At 35.8% G+C, this 23,141-nt stretch overlaps 1 long non-coding RNA gene across 1 annotated transcript; it reads right to left on the bottom strand.

Annotated features, from left to right (window-relative positions):
- Positions 1-14,973: 14,973 nt before the first annotated feature.
- Positions 14,974-16,084, bottom strand: LOC136381400 (uncharacterized). Its single transcript, XR_010747062.1, has 2 exons — positions 15,929-16,084; positions 14,974-15,271 (listed from the first exon to the last, which is right to left on the bottom strand). It is a non-coding gene; the product is annotated as an uncharacterized lncRNA (long non-coding RNA).
- Between the last annotated feature and the right edge of the window lie 7,057 nt (positions 16,085-23,141).

The following is a 23,141-nucleotide window of genomic DNA, read 5'->3' as shown; positions in this document are numbered from 1 at the left end:
AAAACAATGGCTCTTTCCAAGCAGGAAGGTAATTTGCAATTTCACAGACCACATATACCTGGTGCTGCCCAGCCCCCAATGTTAACTATAAGCAAGCAAACATAAAAATCACATTTTACAAACTTATTTGACCAACAACCACCTCAAGTCAAGTCTCCCTCCATCACCATTTAGCCCCCCTTTACACTTTTCTACCTCCCCGACCCCCTTTTCCCTCTGGTAATCACTATATTGTTGTCTGTGCCTATGAGGTTTTGTATCTTGTACTTTTTTGTTTAATCTCCTCATTTTTTCACTCAGCCTCCCAAGTCCCCTTCCCTCTGAGAGCTGCCAATCTATTCTCTGTATCTATGAGTGCTTTTATTTTGTTTATTTACTTTGTTCATTAGATTCCACAATAAGTGAAATCATTTTCTCTTTGAAGACAAGAAAAAAACCTCATTTATTTTTCATTTAAATGCAAACTTAGAATATAAACAGTTCTGCATTTCTCTTTATTCACTTAATAATATATTATTGAAACTTTTTATCTCACTACAAACATAGAATTATCATTGAATGGATATGCCAATTAATTTAACTGGCACTCTACTGATAAAAATTAATGTAATGCTTCAGTGGTTGTTTCCTAATATTGGAAATAATGTTGTAATAAATACAACTAGCAGTAGCAGACGTAGTGGTATTGTTGTTATTTTATTATTATTATTATTACTATGTGCCGGGCACTCTTTTAAGTAATTTACATATAATAACTCATTTAATACACACACCAACTTTATGAGGTAGTTACTATTATTATTCTACTTTTACAAATGAGTTAAGTAAATGGCCCAAATTATACAGATGCTAAATGTTAATCCAAATTCGGATGGACCCGAATTATGGAAGACAGAAGCAAGGTCTGTCGTTTACACATTAAAGCTTTATTGTCTAGCTTGGCCAAGCGGCGGGAACTCCGACAGAAATCTGACGGAGAGCACGCCGGCCCTTTGTTCTACTTAGTTTTTATAGTTTTGTAAGTGGGAAGTACAGAAGCAAAAATTGCAATTAGGAGCCCCTTACCGCTATTGGTTATAGTCATAAGTCCTTTAACATGATAGGACCACGTTCAATTTGCAAACCATACATCATTTTGGAGAGAACAAAATTTACAAGTCAACACAATGGTAGAAAGATATCTCTTTACATATTAAAAGGCCTTCCTATATTTTCTAGTGTTCATCCACCATCTCTCTGTCCAGAGTCAGATGTATTAACCACATGCATTTACATAAGAGAGGTAGTTTCTGTGGGGACAAATGCCCGCAAATGGCTCATTGCTATAAGAAAAGGTTTATTTTGGCTTTTCCCTTCCTGCACCTGGCTAGCCATTCACTCCTTTCCCCACAGGTGTGGTGGAATGTCAGGGAATCTATGCTTCCTTCCCTTTTCATTTACAATACAATGGCAAGAGCCATCCTAGTTATGCTAATCACACAGCACAGAGACTATTCTCACAATTTCTCTTAACCCAAATTAATAAAATGTTCACCAAGCCTCCTAAAATATTAATATTAATTCTGTAGCCTTTGGTACTTTACAACACCTGTGGGTGAAATGGCTCAGTGGCTCCTCACTAAATATGTATATATTTCCACATATGTGTTAATAAATATATAGGATAATTTCCATGATGTCAAAGAGAATATTCATTATAAGTATTGATTGATATGGCCAAATTATCCTTTAAATGAGGCAATATCAACTATATCCTCCTTTCAACAGTATATAAAATTCCCAGTATCCTTCTATATACCTATGGTGGGTGTAAAGCCAGTAGTCACGGCCACCATCACAGCCACTGGCCCATACAGGTTCGCATTAGATTCAAATAGTCGGTAAAGAAATAATGGAGCCAAAAACTGGTGGGCCATCATCTTTAATTCTAGCTTGCACCCGGCAGGCAAGTAAAACACATACTGGGCTCCAAAACCCATTCATTTGGTGCTCACAAAGCTACTGACTTATTTAAGTTTCCTAGAATCAAAGGTTTCTAGCTCAACAGACTTATTCACCTCTGTTCCCCATCTCCTTCCTTCTCTCTGCACAAACTCTGTACAAACTGGCTTCTCACTCAGCACTCTGCCATCTTGGCTGCCTCTCCTCTCCTCCACGTGGCCTTTCTCTGCTCTCCTCTCTAATGCTAATCTCAGGAACTGAGAGAGAGAGCAAGCTCCTGGTCTACCCCACTTTATAGTATAGAAATCCAAACCTTTAATCCATTATACAAATAGGAAGTCTCTAATACAAAGTCACTTATCTGAGGCAAAATGGGATTCCTCATAAGAGTGCACCACCCTACATCAAAAAGGGTGGGAATGGCTTAGTCCTAAAACCAAGCCCCAAGATGCAAGGATCCTGCCTGCCCAGAGCCCGCCCCCAACACACATTAATATAATCACACCCATCCCAAGCAATCACCTGGGCAACAGGCTTCCACGTGGGCAGTGCCATCTTTAACAAAGTGAGCATAATATATTTTATCTGGCCAACATTGGGTATTGTGAAACTTTGTGCTAATTTAATAGGTAAACAAATCAAACTGCTATTTTTGTTTGGCAATTAAATTACTTTAGTTATAATTAAACTTAAGTAACTTAATATAATTATTAGTTATTTTTAATTATTTTTCTATGAACTACCTTACTATAAATGTCTTTTGATATTGGGGTTGTCAGTTTGTAAGATTTCCTAGTATGTCAAAGAAAATTATTCTGTGACTGTCATTTATTTGCAAATACTTTTTCTTAGCATTGCTTTTTAATTTTGTTCGCAAAATTTTTATAGCTTCCCATCTCCAACTATGCCATGATAAACATTCTTACTCTTGTCTGACTATTAACCTGAGTGGGTAAAATCATGGCTCTTGTGGAATAGTCATACTTAATTTCCCTGAGAGTTGTCAGATTGCCATTCAGAAACAAGGCATCATTCCACTTTCAATAGCAGCAACACTTCCTTTCCTCCATATCTTGGCCTATCCCAAGAATTATTTAACATTACAATCTTTGACAATCTTAGGTATAAAATAAGATCTACTGCTTTTGAATTTCATTTCTTTGATTATAAGAAACATTAAGCACCTCTTTAATTTTTGTTAGCTGTTCAGATTTTCCTTCTTTTTAGTGTTTTATATCAGTTGGCAGTTGATGGTGAAAAGACTAGTGACTTAAGCTGAATACTTTATAAAATATTATCTTAGAGTAAGCTACCTAATCCAAGTTACAGTTTCTCAACTACTGTATATTATCAACTCATCATCTGTCTTGCTAACTAAAGATGACTTCCTGGGGAGGGCTGACATTCAGACAGACTCACTAGTCCAGTCATTCAGGTTGTTCACACTGCCTTGCATCCTAATTGACCAGACATTATTACTTCTGATTGCATAAAGTCTATGCCAAACAAACAATTGACCATTTTTTATTTAGTCTTGCTTAGAGTACCTAAAATTCAACAAAACTCTTCTAATTCCTTCCTCTACCCCATTAAAAACACTTTAATAGTAGTGAATGAACATTTGCAACTTTGCCTAGAAACTGGGTACTCAGCAGAACATAGAAATAGGATTTGTGAGGATATGGATTTATAAGATACAAATAATTGTTCCTGAAGTCAATAAGTGGCAAATGGTTCAAACATTTGGAAAAAAATACAAAAAGTCAAGTGAAGATCCCTTTGATCCAGCAATTACATTCTTAATTTGCTACACAAAACAATTCAAAAGAAGAAAGCTATGCCTTACCTGAAGATATTCACTGTAGTCATGTAGGAGGAGTTATGCTTAAAAAGGAAAAGGTTAATTGATAACAGTTAGAACTACATGAACCTGGTTAAAACCTGAAGTTGGAATCTTTCATTTTCATTTTAAAATTTATTTTTTAGTTTTGTTATTTTAATGGTAAATAAGGTCTCCAAAAATTTAATTAATAAAAATACATGTTTACTTCTAATAATATTATAAATATCATTTATTAAGCTCTAATAAACAAAAAGCATTTTAATACCATTAAACAAATCTTAAGGGATAAACAGAAGGAGTGGCTTGAACAGGGTAGAGGTAAAGAATGACAGTGATAGAGACCAGAGCCTCTGACAACATTTGCAAATTCAGATTTTTAAAAGAGCAATTTTGAGTTTATATATTAAATAGGTCCTCAAGAGCAACTGACCTAAAATGAAATGTGTGCTACATATGGATCATTAAGACTCAGCACAATGTCAAGAAATGCTACGTGCATCCATAATTATAAGACTCAAATTAAAATATTGACCCAACTTTACTGCTTCAGCATCTGAACAATGATTTGCTTGTTAAGCCCTATTTTCTCTCATGTTGCTGAGCTGGGATCAAGAGGAAGCTTCTCAGTGGAGGAGGTTAAGATTTCTCCTTTGGCATGTGTGAATCCAATTCATCTCTCCAGAATGAAATTCCAGCTTGTGTGAGAACATATCTCTACCCTTATATAAATTCACATTTGAATGATAAAAGACGATGGATCAACTCTATTCAGACTCTATTATTAGAATAATACTAAGTCCTTTTAAAGAAGAATCCCTGAATGTTGACTAAAAATGTACGTGGATTCATATATTTCAAATATATTTTCTCCTTCAAGGGGATTATATAACTGTCATACTATGAAGATGAAATGTTATTAACTAAATGCTGATGACTCTTAAATTTTAATCCTCAAGTTAAAACCTCTATTTCTGAGACTCAACTCATATAAATCAACTTACCAATTGGCACTTCTATTTGGGTGTCTTAAAGACACATCAAACTCTTTGTATTCTGTACTGAACACATCCCTTTCTCATGCAAATTTCCTGTTCTTCAAAATCTTTATCCCATTGACTGAGACCATTCTCTACTCAGCTTTCCAAGCCAGGGTCATCCTTGGTTTCTCCTCCCTCATCTCTCACAATCAAATACTCAACAAATTCTATTAATTATGTCACTTATGTACCAGATAAAATCCATCCATTTCTCAATATCCGTTATTATAGGACTTATCACAATTTGTCATAACTGAATTTTTATATATGAATCTGATTGCACCTCTTAAAAATAAGCTCCCCATTTTCCTAGTAACTAGCCCAGAGTCTGGAGCACAGTAAGCATTGCATGAATGTATCTAAATTACTAAAACTTTTAAATGAGAAAACAAGCATAAACAAACATGCATAGAAGGTAAAGCTCTATTAAAAGGTAAAATGTTTGCAAAGAAAGAAAATATGAGAGTCCATTCATTTCATTTTAAAATTTAAATGCAGTATAAATTGTGTTCCTTCTTTGTGTTAGGAACTGGGCTGCATATACTTGTAAAATTGTTTGTTTTATTATAACAACCTCTAGGTCGTAGCTTCTTGACTCATCAAGTACTAAAGATTTTAAAAGATTGCATACTTATAAATAAGAGCAATCCAATATCATCATACTTGTTTTTCACTAAACCTTTGGGAAATAAACAAGGATTTTTAAAATACCATTTCTCAGATAAGGAATAAAGACTTAGAAGAGATGAAACTCAAATCTAGGTTTTCTTGATTTTCATTAAAGTTATGTACACTATATTATGAAATGTATAAAAACATTGTCAGAGGGCTGGCTGACTCTAGCTAAACCTTCCTAGAAGATGACGGAAAGAGACTACCATTTGTTTCATTTTAAAGAAGATCTGCGAGTCTTGAATTTTCTAAGCAAATGGCACCTCTAGATGCTTTACCTAAAGACACTTGATATAATATGTCCTTTGAATTTGCCTTATTGTTTTAAAAAATTGTTATTAAAATTGACTTCTTAGTTTTTGAGTAATAACAAGTCAAAATAAAACCTTAAATAGGCATATTTAAATATCTGCATTGCTCCACCTTACACAAAATCAGGTAAAAGAATGTTGCTTTGGGTGGGGCAAAATGCTATATAAAATGAAGGGTATTATAATCATAACTAAGGTGACCAGTTGTCCTCCTCTAGGGAAGACAGTCCTTCTTTTGTAAGTTCCATCCTCCCTCGAAAAGTATCCTCCTACATGTCCCCCTTTTTGATATTGGGAGACTAATCTGCAAATGTCTGTATTTGATCAATGCAGAGTCAATCCATTGTGTGTGATGTGACATATTTGTATTTGAATGAGTGCTTTTTTCATATGTTATTAAAAATTAAAAAGCATGTAAGCATAATTATAATATAAAATATTATAAATATTTTATTATGCATTTATCATATTATAGTGTATTATTGTTGCAGCAAATAAAATGTTTATTTATGATACTGTTTTCTTCCATTTATTTTTGTCCTCCTTTTCATTATAAAAAAGTTGGTTACCTTACCATAACAAAGAGACATTTGGGTTTGGTTTATATCACTTTTCCACTGGAAATTTCTATTAGCAGCTTTAGTTTAATCTATTGGAAATTTGGTAAAAAAACGACTGAGTAAAACCCAGGATACATTGATCCTGACTATGAGCTCTGAATAAGAAGAAGGTCAGCAACACTGACACCTATTCCCATTGGTTTGTTTAGCCAAGTGGTTGAGCCTGCAGCTTCAGACACTGGCATTTTTGGTGTACTAACTTCATATGAACTAATTTAGTTTCCTGAACAAGTTGCATGTTGTACTAAGCCTCAGTTTTATATTTTATAGGTTTTTCTATGATTTCTTAAAATTTGGTATGCTATACAACTGGCAAAGTGCATGACACTTAAATTATTAATAAATTTACTAGCAGTTCTTAAGAGCAGAGTTACAGACTGGCAAAGGTGGAAGAGACCTTAATAACCATGTGATCTGCTGTTGTATTTTATAAGTGAGTAAACTGATTACCAGAAAGTGAGGGCAGTTTTCCCAATGACACAAAGATAGAGATCCAGTTCAGCAATGAGTCTTATACTTTGGAATACATCAGAATGATCTGTCCTAGAAGACTGCTTTAACCACTGTTTGCTGGGTGCTATCCCCAGAGTTTCTGTAGATCTAACTCTTTTGTGGAAGGGCACAACATTTCTGGCATACCTGCAGTTGAAAATCACTGCTATATGGTATAGTCTATTGGTCTCAGGCTACAGACCTGTACAGCATGCTACTGTGCTGAATACTGCAGGCCATTGTAACACAATGGTAAGTAATTGTGTATCCAAACATACCTAAACATATAAAGGTGCAGTAAAAAATATGGTATAAAAGATTTTTTTAAATGACTCTAAATGGTAACTCAATTTTTTACCTCAAGACTCAAAGAAGAAAATAAATAAATACTATTGAGTGGCCAATTAAGAAAAGATAAAAAAATTATATACCTGTCTCGGGCACTTACCATGCATGGAGCTTGCAGGCCTGGTTGCTCTGGTGAGTCAGTGAATGAGTGGTGAGTGAATGTGAAGGCTTAGGACATCATTGTACACTACTGCAGACTTTATAACTGGGCCCTTATGCTACAGAAATTCATTAAAATATTTTTTCTTTAATAATAAATTAACCTTAGCATAGTGTAACTTTTTTACTTTATAAACTTTATTTTTTTACCATTTTCACTCTTGCAATAACACTTAACTTAAAACACACATTGCACAGCTGTATAAAAATATCCCTTTTCTTTATATCTTATTCTATAAGCTTTTCACCAATTTTAATTTTTTTTCTTTTAAATTTTTTTGTTAAAAACTAAGACACAGCACTCCTGTTAGCCTAGGTTTACACAGAGTCAGTCTCAACATCACTGTCTTTCAGTCCTTCACTTCCACATCTTGTCCCACTGGAAGGACTTCAGGAGCAATAAAACTGTTATTTTTTATGATAACAATGCCTTCTTCTGGAATATCTCCTAAGGGACATGTCTGAGGCTTTTCTTGGGAAGTGTCATTCTTTTCAGAAATATGTCCATGGTGATTTGCTTGGTTTCTTTTTTTCATTCATTTTTACAAGCCATTTCATTAGCTTATAAGCAAATGATAAACCATAAACATTCTTCACTATTAATAAAAACCTTTCACATTGGGGTTTGTGTTTTCAAAAACTTTAAGATTTTAAGGAGCTTGTTGAAGTAAGCAAATACTTTGTAACTTGAAAGGTGTCATTTGCACATAATAAATATACCCAATACCATGACGTTGCACACACTGAGACAGCTAATTTTATGTAATGTAAATTTAATCTCAATTAATTTTTTCCTGTCTTAGCTCCAAAAACTCTTAATTAGTCAATTCCTCAGGAACCATCTCTGAGAACTTTCCATGACATCCTGCCTGCAATGAGTTAAACAACAGCCTTCATTTCTGCAACTTTCTCATTCTTGACAAAACCTTTGATGTCATGGACAAACTTTCTGAGTGCCTCTTTCCCAATGTCATTCATACAATTCTTTTCCACATCATCCCAAGCCAAAGCAAGGCTCTTGATGCTATCACAGGTGTTGCTCTATTACAGAATTGCATCATTATCTTCTCAGTGTCTTCCTGGGCAATGGCCCTCCTCAGGTAGTTCGCCTTAAAAGCTGCTATAACCCTTGAGCCATTGGTTGAATCAAAGAGGCAGTATCTGGAGGAGAAAAAATTCTTTGATATTTGGATTAAGGTCACCAATAAAGGAAGAAATGTCCAGGAGAATTCTCAACAATAAGGAAAATCTTGAAAGGTATGTTATTCTCCAAACAGTATTTCTCCATTTCAGTGGCATAACCATTCAGGAGGGTTCCTTGGAGGAAGAACTGGATCATCCATGACTTCTCAGTGCTCCTGTAGGACACTGGAAGTGTGTGCTCATTGATATGCTTGAATGCCCTGGGGTTCTCACTATTCCAGTTCATAAAGGATTTCCATTTGTAGCCTACATGGCCTCTAAGCATGACTGTTGTTTTGTCTTTTCAAGTCTTGCAACGTGGCATTGACTTGGCCTCCTTATGAATGAAAGCCCTTTCAAGCATCTGTTTCCAGAATAAGAGGTTTCATTTATATTAGGTATCTACTCTGGCAAGTAATTTTCCTCCATAATCAGCTTATTTAGAGTTTCCAAAACTCTGTGGCCCTCACATTGGCACTGGCAGACTCATCACTCACTTTCACAATATAAGATAAGTAATGAATGAGTCTTGAATTGTTTGAACCACTCAGAGCTAGCAGTAAATTCAACATCATAGCTGGGTTCAGCTACTTCTTTCAACATTGCAAACTTTCAGTTTTGGCCATGATCATTATGGTGTTGAGAGAGGTATGCCTCTATATCTGGTCTGCAATATGGATCATGAGAAGTCTCTTTACATCTGATGTAGGTCCTTGTTATTCAGTGGCCTTCAATGAAGCAGGTTCTTTAACAGCTTTCATCATTTTGTTCTTGTCCTTCAAGGTCATAGCTATTGTGGAATGGGACATGCCTGTCTAGGGAACAATAACTACTGCTGATTTTTACCTTTGTTGCCTTTAATCATTTTTAATTTGGTTTTAGGTCAATCACTCAACACAGCCTCTTACTGGCAACATTAGCAATGGATTTTGCACATGGAAGGCCCTAATGAACAAGACAATGTGAGATTAAATCAAGAGCACAGAAGAAAAAGACCCAATCAATAGACACAGTAAAGATGAGAATTATGAGGCTGCTGTGGCATAAAATGACATACTGTTCTAGAGCAAATTTAATTAGAAAGAGTACACTTTAAAATAATGTTAAAAGGCATAGTATAGTAAGTACGTAAACCAGTTACATGGTTGTTTATTATCACCATCAAGTATCATGTACTGTACAGAATTGTATGTGCTATACTTCTATATGACTGGCAGTGCAGTTAGTTTGTTTACTTCAGTCTCACCATGCATATATGAGTAATATATTATGCTATGATTTTACAATGACTACATTGTCACTAAGCAATAAGAATTTTTTGGCTCCATTATAATCATAGGGGACCACCATCGCATATGCTATCCATAGATGATCAAAATGTTACGCAGCACATGACTGTATTAGAACAAAAGATGATCTTAGTGATCTTATAAGTTGGCAAGGGTTTTAGGAGCTCTGTTCCAGGAACAGGAAACAGCAACCAGTTTATATATATATTTTCCATTATTTCACACCGCCTCACAAGACAAGTACCAGATTGAAATTCTATGAAGATCAGGCATAGGTTAAGGGTTTGTTTATTTTTTTCACTTTTTTGGCTTTATTTCTTTTTTGTCTTACCATGGAACAGAACTTGTCAAAGTATAAACCATATTCTAGGCATTCTATAAACATTTATTTATTACATCAATGAGGATTGATATAAAAATTAAATGAGGTATTAGATGCAAACACTTAGAAGAGAATCTAATTCTTAATAAGGCCATTAATGGATGATACTCAGTATTTTATGAGAGGATAGAAATCAGTATTAAAATCAGGATGAAAAACTTCATGAATTAAGACTCAAAGGCCTGAAATTATATTAACATAATTGTTTCTGGACTGGTAGTATGGTTATTTGTTTGTTTCATACTAACAAAATCAAAATCCTTACCTCTGTGTTTAAAACTTACATATACAATTTACCTTTTAAAACCTGCTGAATTACTAAGGAATAACCTGTTTTCATTGTTATTTATTTCTTTGTTCACTTTGAGAAAGAAATATCTCACTGAGAGATTCCTACACTTCTCTGATTGTGCTTTCACAAGAAAATGTTTTATTACCATTGATTTAGGAATAAAGTTAAAAGTATAATTTACTGCCTATGCTAATTTTTGTTAAATCTCAAGAGCTATTTTGTTTGGTGGGAGGTAGGAGTTTTTAGCTTTGATTTTCGTTTTTCATTTGTTAGTGAAAGCTTTTAAAGTTTAGCACAAATTACAGAATATGCATATATTTCTTCTTACAAAGTAAAGGATTTCTTAGACAACTTGAGTTGCAGAGACCAAAGTAAGAAATAACAAAGGCAAGAATTTTTCATTCTGCTAAAAACCTCTATGGACTATTAAATGTGCTTTATCTTCTTCCTTGATTTTATAGGCTCAAGAACCATGAGGGAAATCATTTCATCTTTAAATGGGTAAGTGCCAAAAGAAGTCCTTTATCAGTTTGTCCTAAGGCTTTGGATATATTTTCTGGAAGTAAATAGAAAGCTGATTTAGCAAGAGCTCATAAAGAAAGTTAGAATTTTAGTTTCCAGTGAGCCCATTATAGCACTTTCTCCACTGCTGTGAAATTCACTTTTAACCATAGCTAGGAACCTGAGGTCTCATCGCAAAGTGAGTCATGTGGGTCAAAAACACATCTTCGTTTACTCTAAAATAGATATTATTCATATGCCTTTCTTACTCATTCATTTTATTTCTACCTAGGAACAAAATCTATCTTGTGTAATGTAGAATAGAACCCAAAGTATCTTCCTGTGATTTTGTGAGAAATAGAAGAAATCAAAACAATTTTCATGAAATATCTGTTCCTTAACGTGACTGCCACCCAGAATCTCAGACTGTCTGTAGGAATGACTTATGGTGATTAAAGCATTTGAGATTCCAGACGGATGTTAGTCTTACCAAGATGAATTCTCCACACAAACTCTGTGAAAAGAAGCTGCAGTGGCCAGCTGAGGGAAAACTAGGAGGTCTTTGATTGTCATTCATCCATTCCTCCTTTCATCTACTCATTCATTCATCATTCATTTTATTGTTTATTTATTTGTTCATTTATTCAGGAAGAATAAATTGCCTTCTGTTAAAAATACACAGCTATCTATTTGTTCATGACACTCTTTTTCTATGATAGATATTTGAAACATCAGATGTTATTTAAACATGTTATTTAAACATAAATATTGCCATTATTTTATTTTTGTGTCAGTTGCTAAGTCTTTCAACACATCCACTCTTCTATCTTTGTTCAAAAAGGCTGGGGCTCTAACTCTACAAACCCCTTTCTTGTTTTGTCAGCTCTGGTAGGTGTTAGGCTCTGCCAGTAGAGGGCAGACTGTGAGGCTGATGAAGGGGGGAAGGGGAGGAGATCTGCTCTCTCCTATTTGCTTTGAATGAGCAACACCTCAGTCTTGCTTCTTCACCTTGCAAGCAGCAGTGGTGGCAGCTCTACTCAGTGTATAGTTTTTCCATCACTTACAAAAACAGCTTCTTCACTCTTGGACTTCAGAGACACCGGCACTAATGCTCCCTCTTCAGAGATCTTAGTTGCAGTTCAGTGGGGATCCTCCTTTGAGTTACTACATTTTAATAATTCAGATTTCTCTTCCTCAACCCCTAGAAGTGAGAGGTGTTTTTCACAATTGCTACTATGCTAATATTTTAAAGTTGGCTTCTTACCTTTCCAAGTTTCTAATTATAGTCATATATCACTTAACAATGGGAATATGTTCTGAGAAATGCATTATTAGGCAATTTTGTCCTGTGCAAACATCATAGTGTGCACTTACACAAACAGAGGTGGTATAGCCCACTATTATATTTGTATGCACTATATTTTTATATTATAGGACTAGTTATGCAGTAGATTTGTTAACAATAGCTTCTTATGTGAGTAATGTATTACAATACAATTTACAACAGCTATGACATTACTAGGTAATAAGAATTTTTTAGCTCCTTTATATTCTTATGGGACCACATCATACATGCAGTCCATTGTTGTCATTATGTGGTACATATCTGTAGTTAACAGTTCCTTATATTAAATTAGCTGTGTTCAAATAACAAGTATATTTGCTGTCTCCTAATTATACCCAGAACTGATACAATTTTGGATATTTGAAACAATAAATTAGATTCTTATATAAGAAAAAATATATATCTGAGCTACTAAGTATTTGAGTATTCAAATATTAAAATAATATAAAGCCAAATAAATTTATACAATAAGGATGCATTTCAAGCGTTATGAGCCTGATCAGGTGGTGGCACAGTGGATAGAGCATCGGACTGGGATGCAGAGGACCCGGGTTTGAGACCTTGAGGTCGCCAGTCCATGCTTGAGCATGGGCTCATCTGGTTTGAGCAAAAGCTCACCAGCTTAGACCCAAGGTCGCTGGCTTGAGCAAGGGTTACTCAGTCTGCTGAAGGCCCATGGTCAAGGCACATATGAGAAAGCAATTAATGAACAACTAAGGTGTCGCAACAAAAAACTGATGATTGATACTTTTCATTTCTGTCTGTCTATCCCTATCTATCCCTCTCTGTCTCTGTAAAAAAAAAAAAAGAGAGAGAGAGAGAGATATGAGAAGTTGGTTGGAAATATTAACATTATGACAGAGCCATAAAATTATGTTGGAAATTTCTGAATTCATCTTGAATTGTAACTAAAAATTGTGTGATGAGACTGAGTTAAGTCAAGATTGACCAACCTGGCAACTCAGAACCTGTGATGGGAGAAATTACTAGAAGAATAATTTAGCACATAAAAGAGAAAAAAAATAAAATATGTGTAAATTAAGTATCTCATATTTAAAATGTAATACGCTTTGTTTTATCAATTACAAAAGTAATTTATATTCACAGCAGAAAATTTGGAAAAGAAAGACACAAAGAACAAATTCAAAATTTCCATAAGCTCACTAATGTGCAAATGAAGTTAACTTTCTAGTGTTCAAGTTTTCATTTTTTATACCATTATAGTTTACTTACTGCTTTGTAAGTTTTTCCTTTTATTTAATAAGATATAATAATTTTATAACAATCATAAGTAAGTAATTATAAGGTGTTGATATTTTGAATGTTATTAATATACTTTGTTTCTTACCTCATTCATCTTCCTGCAGGAAGCTGAGCATATATTTCAGAAGAAATTAAAAAGAAAATAACAAAATTAGCTTCTGATAAGAAAATTAGGACTTTGCCAAAAGAAAATTAGGTGGCAGGGTAAGTGCTGTTGAGTTAGGATTCTCAAACGTTATCTTCTGTCATTTCAAATTATAGCAATCATACTTCTAGAGCCCTCTCACAGTTTGGCAAAGAAGGCCTCTACACATGACAATAAATTCAGAATGTTTCATTCTTGATAATAGGATATAACATAGGAGATGTAATAAGGTTTTCAGTGGAAATAATGTTCTTTCACGGATTTGAAACAAAAGCATTTCAGGGACCCATGTATTGGAATATGAGGCATACTGGTAAGATTTATTAGCGCAGAAATAAAGGACTGCCTTCAGGTGCCATTGTCTCATTTATGACTGGTGGCTTAGCTCTGTGGCACCACAGAAGTCCTGGTGAACATAAGTGACTACCAGGAGGGTCAGAATCCAGAACTGTAATGCCGTGCCATCACCCTGGACTCTGGTAGTCCAGCCTAGTCTCTGTTCCCAGCTGCACTCCATAGGCATTGTGCTGCACCCAGGCAGCTGTTTGGGCCCTTACTGGGAGCCATAGCTGCTATGAAGATAAAGGAAAACAAACAAAGGAGTGAAGGAGGAAACAAACAAACATGTGTTTCCAAGATGGGCCTTTGTTAAGTTTTGATTATATTACCTCAAGCTTGGAAGAGAGCAGTGTTTCTTTCAAATTAACCAATCTCTTTCTTAATCCTTCATGGGCTTGTGCAGGGCCCTTACCCTATCCAATCTAGTCTTTTCCCTACATTTTCCAGGCTAGACTCTGCCTCTTTATGTGGCATTTTGGCTCCTACTGTGCAAGCTTCAAATTTTTGCTGTGTTATCTGGTTTCTATTGTACAAGTGCCCCCAAAAAAGAATTTCCCCTACTGTTTTTATTCCTCCATTGGTAATCCTGTGTAATGACAGGGTTGCTGATTCTAGCTTCTCACATCGTGGATTAAGTCCCCTCAGCAGAGGATAAGGCTGTCCCCTAGGGAGCTTGTGAATGCTGTGGCTTCCTAGTGAATCAGGGTGACTGTCTAATTTCATTTGCTCCCTTCCTTAACTAACTAGATACCTACACTAACAATAAGAAAGGAGAAAGGCAAGGCAGAAAGGAGTGGATTGAGACAGGCACATATATGCTCCAGTTTTCCTTCAGGGTCGGCCAGGGCTTGACACTAGAGCGATTTGGGCTTTTTCTGGGCCATCCTCAGTTTCTGTGTGATAAAAACAGGATCCCCAAATGTTGCAAGTCCTATTGAAGAGTCCTTGGAAGATGTGTCAGAAAGAGAGCAAGAGGAGTTTCTGCAGCAGTTTCTTTGAACTAAACTAAAGCAGAGACAAAGCCAAACCTTGAAGAGTCTTATTCTGCCAGGGAGAGATGAGGTGTGGGTGGGTGGTGTCAAACAGAGAAAACTTCCAGGCCCAAAATAGCTGAGAGAGAGAAGAATATGAGTTAGAACAGCCAACATGTTCTGTCTTGAGTGCCAGCAGGGCCAGAGAATCTAGGCAAAAGAAACATTGTCCTCAAGACCAGCATACATTGTCACCACAAAGATCAGAGGACATTTTTCCCCTTTAATGTCATGACTTTTCTTAAATCATTCATTCTGGTATTCTTTCAAATATGTAGATTCTTAGCAGGGTAAGTAAGAGGAGCAAGAAAATTAAGAGAAATTGAGCTTTTTAATAAAAGAATAATTGAATATTACCCAAAGTGATCATTTAAGTTATCAGACTGGACTGATAGTATTAAATTTAGTATTAAAACCAGATTTAATATAGGTCATTCTTCCTAGTGACCTGTGGGTGGGGACTTGAGAGAGAATGATGTGTTAGTTATATATAAAAATGAAGTATATTTTCTCTACACATCAGAGGCGTAGTTAAGTTTACTTTTGTGATTCTACTACATGATTATTTCTAATGCAGTTTTAAAATATATATAGTATTTCATAAGATGTAATAGTTATCAATTGCTGCCATAACAAATTCCCCATAATTATACAACAGCTTAAACAACACTCATTCATTATTTCCCAGTTCCTCTGAGTCTCAAAAGGTTGAAATAAAAATATTGGCAGTAGTTACAGTTCTCAGCTGGAGTTTGAGCTCCTCTTCCAAGATCACTGGTGACTGGCCGAATTCAGTATCCTGCAATTGTAGGATTGATGTCCCTCTTTTCTTGACACAGGGTCTCCTGCACCTTCAGGCCAACAGCAGTACATCAAATCCTTCCTGTGCTTTAAATTCTTCTGACTTCTCTCTCTACCACTTCTATCTGCCTTCCTTTTCTGCTTTTAGGGACTCATGTGACTACATTGGGCACAGCCAAATATCCAGGATAAGCTTTCTGTTTTAAAACATGCTGATTAGTCATCTTAATTACAGCTAAAAAGTCCCTTTTGCCATGTAATATAACCACAGGAGTCCCATCAGGGGGACAGAAATTGTGGGGACCAAAATTTCACCTACTAAAAATGATGTTTCTCAAATATAGATGGTCTCCAACTTAGGATGGTCCTACTTATGATTTTAAAATAATGCAAAAGGGTCATGTATTCAGTGGAAACTGCATTTTTTTTTTAAATAAATTTTTATTAATGGTAATGGGATGACATTAATAAATCAGGGTACATATATTCAAAGAAAACATGTCTAGGTTATTTTGTCATTAAATTATGTTGCATACCCCTCGCCCAAAGTCAGATTGTCCTTCGCCACCCTCTATCTAGTTCTCTATGCCCCTCCCCCTCCCCCTAACTCTCCCCCTGTCCTCCCTCCCCCCACCCCTGGTAACCACCACACTCTTGTCCATGTCTCTTAGTCTCATTTTTATGTTCCACCAATGTATGGAATCATGTAGTTCTTGTTTTTTTCTGATTTACTTATTTCACTCCTTATAATGTTATCAAGATCCCACCATTTTGCTGTAAATGATCTGATGTCATTGTTTCTTATGGCTGAGTAGTATTCCATAGTGTATATGTGCCACATCTTCTTTATCCAGTCTTCTATTGAAGGACTTTTTGGTTGTTTCCATGTCTTGGCCACTGTGAACAGTGCTGCAATGAACATGGGGCTACATGTGTCTTCACGTATCAATGGGAAACTGCATTTTGAATTTTTTACTTTGATCTTTTCCTAAGCTAGTTTTACGTGGTACAATATTCTCTCATAATGCTGGGTAACAGTTGCAAGTCACAGTTCCTAGTCACCCAACATGATCATGAGGGAAAACAACCCAAACTAGTGTACTATATGACCAGAATGTTTTGTGTAGTGTGTTTTGTGTTTTTGCATCCCATCATGTCTACAAAACACTTATATGAGTCTCCTACTTCTGGTGAGAAGAGGAAGCAATTACTCTTGAGATGAAGCTCAAGATAATTGCCCAACTGTAGGCTGATGTAAGTGTTCTGTGCACGTTTAAGGAAGGCTAGACTAAGCCATAACATTTGGTAGGTCAGTTGTATTAAATGTATTTTCAACTTACCATATTTTTGTGGGGGGGTAGCAAGAGAGAGAGGGGGGACAGGAGAGAGATGAGAAGCATCAACTCATAGTTGCTTTACTTTAGTTGTTTATTGATTGTTTCTCATATTTTTCTTGACAGTAGAAGGGAGGGCACTCAAGCTGAGCCAGTGACTCCTTGCTCAAGCCAGCAACCTTGAGCTTCAAGCCAGTGACCTTGGGATCACATTGACGTTCCCATGCTCAAGCTAGTGACCCCACACTCAAGCTGGCAAGCCCGTGCTCTAGCCAGTAACCTCAGAGTTTCAACCAGGGCCTTCAGCATCCCAGGCCAACATCAATCCACTGTGCCACCACTGGTCAGGCTCAACTTAACAATATTTTCAACATATGATGGGATGTATAGGAACATAACCCCTTATAAATCAAGAAACATCTATAATTTGTTTTCTTAATTTCCTACTATTATTCATTCAGGTACATTGTTTCTTTGTTTATAATAAATAATGAAGGATGAAACCCTTGCAAAAAGCTTAAGCTCAGGCCTTTGCCGAAGAAGTCTGTGGAGTCATAGCCACTGATCCTATCTACAAGAAGCATGACATGTATTAGGTATTCACGGACATTCAGCTCATGGGGCCTTGCCACACCTGCATATAACTGGGAGGGCGTGAGTACCACATAAGGCTGTAGAAAAGTAAAGTACTGTGTTAAGGAGGAGGACATCAGCATTTTATGAGCTCCAATCTTCCTGGGAAAGACATCTTGAATGCAGCTGCTGCCTTTCTTGCCCATGGCATAAATCCAGAGAAAAACATCTTTTTCATTAGCCACTGGTATCTGACCATGCAGAATTAAGTTGGAGCTTGGTTAGGATGTCATGATTATAATACTTATGCCGGAGAAAGGCAAAGACTGCTAACCAGAGGCACTATGGCCCATGGGGCACACTTGCATCCCAGCTTTAGGCTGTGGACATTCTGTCCTACAGACCCAAATACAGGGGACAGGGGAGGAAAGCCCTGCACAGGCAGCTATTCAGGATCTTGCACAAAGTTGCTGTTTTTTTTTTTGTTTGGAAAAATTCCTTCCAGTACTCAATTCATTTTAACTTCAATTAAATAGGTTAAAGTCTCTGATGATTATTCTGCCAAAATACTCAGTCCTCAATGAACAACCCCAACTGGAAAATTTTTAAAAAGCATATATAGCCACAGATGCTGAGAAAATCGTTATATGTAAAACAGAACTCTATATACAACTCTATGTTAATAAACTTAAAATCTCAAATAGATAAACAGAAATTTTTACATTATAAAGTACACTCAGGATTAAGCAGGAATATATATGAATTTATCAAGCTTAGTGTTTATCAATGGCAGGTCAAATCATTAGGGAAATTATAAAATTCAATAAATGAGCTATGATAATTATGTGGAAATATTTATATTTCATCTTTACCTTAGCTGTGTACTAACACTTAGCCCAGATTAATTCAAAAGAAAACAATGAAATATGAGACCATAAAGTATCAGAAGAAAATAAACATGACATTTATATATATAATTTCATGGTACATTCATACTTTCAAACCAAGTGAGAAACAGCCAAGTTCCTTACAAATCCTTCCCAATCTGATGGTAAAGATAAAACTGGGTCATTTTCATCTTGTATTTTATTTAACTTTCACAGACAATACAGAATCATGGTTATGATCCTGGATTTAGATCCTTGCTCCATTTTTCTAAGTTCTGTGCCCAAGGTCAAATTATGGAATTTGTTCCTAATTTCCCACAGTGGTTAACAGGGAGATAACAATAACATTGCCTTGTAAGATTGTTATCCGAATTAAGCAAGTATGCATATGTTGAAAACTTAGAACAGAGTTTGGCACATAGTAACCATTTGCTAAATGCCTGTTTTTATCATTCCTCTTCATTGTTTTCTCCCCTTTATTCTATGATTCCAATGACAAATAAATGAAAAAATTCAGATATGTCCTCCATGTCATTTAAAATCTTTCTCCCCTTTATTCACCCCCTTTCTCTGAATCAGAGAATTTCTTTCTTTGTCATCACATTTGATGATTTGCTTTCCTGAAGAATCTAATCTGCTTTTCTCTGTTCACTTTAATATACTTTAACTTTCAGGAAACTATGTTCTTCATTTATAAGCAAACTTCTCAGTGTCAGATTTCCTCACTGTTTACTCACAGTGATCTTTTCTCTTGCTCTCTTTAACCCATTTGAGTTAGACTTGCTCACATTTTCTTTTGTTACTTCTAGTAGCTACTTTAAATGTGCCAGTTGCCTTGCTTCCTTAAATTAAGCCAATGCCTTCACACATTGCACTGTGTTTTTCTTTGGTCATTTTTCCCCTCTGCGTGTCCAACTTTACAGAGAGGAAGGGGGGGAGTACCTGAGAGTGTCTAAGATGATCAATAAGATGATTGATCTTTCAGAGAGTCAGAGATAGTTTCTTTATGAGATTGAGCTTTTCCACAACTTCCATACTTTATGAAACAATAACGAGTCAGTTCGGATATTTACTTTTCTTTATTGGAACGCTAATCTCCTGTGTGGATAGGGAGGAAACAGCTATTTCAACAGTTTTCCAAAGTACTGTTTTTCTGAGCTTACTGTTAAAGCACAAAGTTAGTAGGAGCAGAGTTCTCTCACTCTAACTGGCAGTCACTGAGTTAGGAGGCAGCTGTGGAGACCCCCTTAGCATGGCAGTCTTTATTTTACTCTCCATAAGTATTCAAATCTTTTCTTCCAAAAAACTGTCCCATGGCCAACCCTCCTCTCTGAAGCTGCTTCAGTGACTACATATGCTTCATCCTTCTCTCTAGCACCTCTCATCACTTGACGTATTACATATTTATAGGTTTAATTCTTATTGCCTATCCCCCACTCACCCACATATACACATTAGCATTTTTGACACATAGTAGGTGCTTGATAAATTCTTATTAAATGAACACATATTTCTCTAGTGGCCTTACTTCCACATAAAATTAGTCTTAGTGCATTAGTCCTTTCCTCCATGTGCTTTTCTGGTATGTCTACTGAAAAGAAAATTTGTAAAATCTATGGCATGATTTCTAATGCAGATATTTCTATAAGTTCAATGGGAATTAATATAAGGTGAATAAAGAATGGAATTCTGAAACTTCTGTATTAAGTTACAAGTCCTCTCTACAGTTACTTTGCTCTTTTCAAACTTCAACAGCCCTAAATTTTATTTTCTGTTTAACATGGGGAAAAATAAATATAATAAAATGGCTTATAATATAAAACATTCCAAACCCTTCTTAAACCTAATGCAGAGGAAGAACTGTTATCATTTTCTGTACTTAGTTTTTTCAACACTTACTTTTATGACTTCCAAGAACATATGTCTAGTTCCCCAGGAAATAGACTCTGAGATAAAGGTTTGCATGCAGGAACTTTACTGGGGAGTGTTCTTGGGATCGATCCCCATAAAAGGATCCCCATAAAAGAGCATTAAAGGAAACAGGACTGAACAGCATAGAAGTTAAAATGTGATGTGTTGCACCACATGCCTTCAGTGGCCTCACAAGGAATTCAGGAGTTGGGATGGTCCTCCGGAGTTGTCTCAAATCTAGACAAGGGAGATGGGTTTCTTGTATTCTCACAGAACAGACTCCAAATGTTGGCTGTCCTAGGAGCAGGTGGAATACTGGACAAAGCAGCACTCAAACCACACAGCTAATTAACTGGGATTGACATAGCTGTAATCCATCTGAAGTTGGCACTCCCAGATCGGGGGGAGGGCTTTCTTTCTGATGGAGGAACTAGGCAGCAACTCACAGTGTCCACCACATTGTTTCAGATCAGTCCACATGTTTTTGTCTCATATTGGTGTTATGGATTTTTTGGTATTGCTTTACAGCAGTCTGTTACAGAATTAACAAAAAAAAAAGAGTTGGAAGAAGAAGAAGGAGGAGGAAGAGAAAGAACACAAAGAGGAGAAAAGAAAACAAAGAATTGGAGAAAGAAAAAGAGAAAGAGAAAGAAAGCAACAATACTAGCATACTGATTATTCTGAATTAAAGTTACTTAAGAAGAAGCCAGGGCAAGAAGGACACTATGACTATCCTTTGTCTTCTTGAAAGCAAAAAATAAATTGTCCATGTGAGGGCTACCTGTGGGAGACAGGTTCTAAGTTGACAAAGTTCTTACAGTCCAGGGCTTAGCCTAAAGACTAAAGCTCTTCCCCACACCCTTTTAAGACTAAGCTCTTCCCCACACCTTTGGCTATTGCATTGTAGGGCGGTGGTGCACTCTTAAGAGGATTCCTGTTTATATCTTAGATATGTGACTTTGTATCAGAAACTTCCTTGTTTTACAAATGTCTTTTGTTCTCTGCACTATATAATAAAGCTGGATGGAGGTACTCCCCACCTGCCCCGTTCTTGTATGCCATCAGCCTACAGGAGGCCTCCAGATTCCATCCTTTTTCTCTCTGTGTTTATTTCCTAATCCCACACTGTTCTCACTCAAGACCTGCATAATTATGAGTCATGCTGGTTCACGGCAGCTACCCTTTCTGCACCTGGAGAATAGAAGGCACTTTTATCACCAGAAATAGGGAATTCGGGTCCAGGAAGGCTAAATAAACAAACTTTATTACTTTTTCATTAATTTACTACCCCAAACCCAAACTACGTTATAAATTCTTCAAAAAGAATGATGTCTTTGTTTAAAAGAAATAAATGGTGCCTGCTTTGGTCACTTTAAGAACACTCCTATTTCTAGGAGCTCTTGTATGTACAAAATTAAAATTGTTTTTTTCTCCAATTAACCTATCTTTATAAATTTGATTGTTAGACCAGTCAAAGAACTTAGAAGAGAAGGAATAAAAGATTTCCTACAACTTAAAAGACAAGAGTCTACTTTTTATTGTTTTCAGACAATTCAAGAAGATATAGTATCATAAAATTAGAATGAATGTTATAAATAAAAAAAACCTGAAGAACTTGAGTTTGGGGAAATAAAATACTTCTGAAGTCTGACTTTTAAAATCAATAGAAATGTTGAATACAAAATTGTAGAAATCTTCAATAATGTGGAACAAATGGCAGGACTAGAAAATGTGAGAAAAAGATACAGGTAACAAAGGAGAAATCCAAAACAGGGCCATAAGGTGATTAGTTAGAATTCCATAAAATGAGGTAAAAATAATACAAAAGGAGAGAGTTATTAAGGGGATAATCATAGAAAATTTCCCAAAGCTGCAAAAATACATGAGGATTGTTCATACTTTTAATTTTTTCTTCTTCTTCCTAAAGAAGACCCTTTACATTTCATGTAATACTTGTTTGGTGATGATAAACTCAAGCTTTTTCTTGTCTGGGAAACTCTTTATTTGTCCTTTAATTCTAAATGATAGCTTTGCTGGGTAGAATAATCTTGCATGTAGGTCCTTGCTTTTCACTACTTTGAATATTTCTTGCCAATCTCTTCTGGCCTACAAAGTTTCTGTTGAGGAATCAGCTGATAGTTCTATGGGAGCTCCCCTTGTAGGTAACTAACTGCTTCACTATTGCTGTTTTGAAGATTCTTTCTTTGTTTTTAGTATTTATCATTTTAATTATGATGTGTGTTGGTGAAGACCTGTTTGGGTTCATCTTGTTTGGAACTCTCTGTAATTTCTGGATTTGTATGTCTATTTCCTTCACCTAGTTAGGAATGTTTTAAATCATTTCTTCAAGTTTCTTCAAAAATTATAAGATACTGAAGAAAGAAGTTGAAAAATGTATAAATAAATAAAAGCATGTACCATGCTTATGGATAAGCAGAATTAA

This window comes from Saccopteryx leptura, chromosome 9 (assembly GCF_036850995.1).
Source record: "Saccopteryx leptura isolate mSacLep1 chromosome 9, mSacLep1_pri_phased_curated, whole genome shotgun sequence".
Classification (NCBI taxonomy): domain Eukaryota; kingdom Metazoa; phylum Chordata; class Mammalia; order Chiroptera; family Emballonuridae; genus Saccopteryx; species Saccopteryx leptura.
Note: the sequence above shows the minus strand (reverse complement) of the source record. Positions and strands in the feature narration are given on the sequence as shown.